This window comes from Pecten maximus, chromosome 14 (assembly GCF_902652985.1).
Source record: "Pecten maximus chromosome 14, xPecMax1.1, whole genome shotgun sequence".
In the NCBI taxonomy this organism is placed as follows: Eukaryota; Metazoa; Mollusca; class Bivalvia; order Pectinida; family Pectinidae; genus Pecten; species Pecten maximus.
In genome coordinates, this window is record NC_047028.1 from 27,626,948 (window position 1) to 27,629,738 (window position 2,791).

The following is a 2,791-nucleotide window of genomic DNA, read 5'->3' on the forward strand; positions in this document are numbered from 1 at the left end:
CATACCTCTATTATTAGAGAGCTTGCAAGGGACGTAACTGAGGAGTTATTGCTCAGTCTCTTTTGATTACTTCCCTTAGACTGACCATACACACCACAAGCTTCGCTATTAACATAACTTCTGTCACTTTTGTCGTTTTTTCTTTTATTTCATTAATTTTCATCTCACTTTTTTTTCTTTTATTGGTGAGCAAAATATTTTGCTCACCAATGAAAAGATTTCTCATAAAAAAGGAAGAAAAAAGAAAGAAAAAAAAAAGTGAGATGAAAATGACGTTACAAAATGTTTGCGGGACTTCTTCTTCATAAAAATAATTTCTTAATAAAAAGTAAAATCAGGAAGGAAAATTAAAAGATTTGAAAATTAAAAAGTTGAAAAAACCATGAAATATATAATTAAGGATAAATGACACGTTTCGTCTGGCGAATGTATGTATTTAGTATGCCGGGCTATCTTTGTTTCAGTTCAATCATGAATGTATATACTTACCCACTTCGAATGAGAAATATCTCGAGAAGCGATTAAGATAATTATGTCATTTTCTCAATATTGAAATCTAGTTACAGTACAATTACCATACATACAGACAAATAACTCGCTTCACATTTATTCATCTGAATAAATTATCAAATTATCTTTATATTAATGTTTTTACAAGTACATTTTTATGTTTATTTTATAGAATGAGGAAAAAATGCAACGACCTGACCGGGAATCGAACCCGTGACCTCCCAACTCTAGACAAGAGCTCTAGCTGGCCACCGACGTACATTCCTCTGCCAAACGAGATCCTGTACCCTATATTGGTATTTTGTTGAACGCCAAATGTAAGAGGAGAGGGTAAATGCAATGACTAGACGAGATTCGAACCTGGAACCTCCAAACTCTAGACGAACGGGCTAACTATTTCAACTAATTGGCAAATGGCGCACAGCCCAGTCCAACCCCGCTTATAATATATCTACATATATACATGTACAATATATGAGCCTATGTTGTCATATTTGCTAAATATTCCATTTATGAATAAGTATGAAATGCATGCTATACTATTTCACGTGTTCTTATGCTAGTATTTGATACCCGATAGAAGATCACTCTCCATAATGTTATATCATATGCTGCACATGCATGGTGTAACGTGTGAAAATAAATTAATTGAATTTGAATTGAATTCAAAATAATTCGCGAGTTTTCCGCCATTACCCGAATCAAGACAGTCTAATGAAAAAGAAATAACATGTTACCACTGGAAAATATTAATACCAATCAAATTAGAATCTGATCTCTCATTACACTATGTTTTAACTGATGCTAATTAGATTGATCTGGTAATTAGTTATTGCACAGACGCATTTGAAACTATTTTGATTTTGACCAGTTTGGAAAAGATGACACCCCTATGTACATGTAGCATGATATATATTTTTAGCCCACCGTCATCAGATGGTTGGCTATTCAAATCGTCCTGCGTCCGTGGTCCGTCCGTCCGTCCGTCCCTCCGTAAACAATTCTTGTTATCGCTATTTCTCAAAAAGTGCTGAAGGGAAATTTCATATGTAGGTTTCCCCTTGGTCCGTAGTTATGCATATTGCATTTTGGGACTAATCGGAAAACAACATGGCCGACAGGCAGCCATCTTGAATTTATTTTGACCATTGAAGATTGTTATCGCCATTTCTCAGAAAGTACTGAAGGGATCTTACTGAAATTTCATATGTAGGATTTCCTTGGACTCTTGTTTTCCGAGTGTTAACCCATTTGAGTTGAATTTAAATCAATTGTATTGCAAACAATTCACAAAAGGATTGGACGCAAAGTTATCACAACTTATCAATGTCTTCTTCGTAATACAATTATACATAAGACAAACTTAGCAATGGCCTAATAACAACATATGATAATATCATATTATCTTAAACAGAGCAGAAAAGGAAACGGAAAGGATCGGGGAAGACAGAGAGAAAAAGAAAGAAGGATACTTGCAGGTGAAATAAGAATACATTCACCCCCTCCCCTAACCCATCAAACAACATCCCCTCAAAATGATGTATTTGTTTATTAATCTTGCAAATCGATCGTGATTGGGAAAAAAAATCGTGAGCGCGGGTGCGTTTTTTTTTCAAATGAAATAACTAGTATGCAATTTGTCGTCAAGCTCAAGAAATAATACAGGTAATTATGAACCGTACCGTTTTCTTAGTCAGTTGTAAACTTACAGACCTGCCAATAGAATTAGGGGTCGAGATTGATAACTCAGAACTTCTATTAAGTGTTTGAATACACTACTGTTGTTATAAACGTTTACACGAACACTAATGACAACTTGAAATGATTCGTTTATGTGCTAACTCATAGCTTAAAGCTGGCAACTCGATGCTACCATTCGTTTTAAAACAAAGGTATTAGGTCTTTGAAATTTCGATCATGGTTAAATAGAATTATCAAGAATACAAAAAGATAAAAAAAAAAAAATTAATTAGCTAAATATCTTATTAGATGTAAAAGTGTTCACTTTTCTATAGAGTTGCCCTGCACGTGAAGATTTAACCTTTTGAAACTATGAAATATTTTTTTACATTCCCGGAGAGGATAAGATATTGTATTGGTGCTCCGTTCCTATACAGCATTTATAACGTGATTTGATGAATTTGGGGTGATGAGACATTTAGACAATTCAATTACTGTGCCAACCTGCCATGTCTCATTTTTCATATAAAATGACCAAATAAATTTCATATAATATGTATTAATTTCAGATACATTAGATTTGTAAGGGGAAAAGTTTACA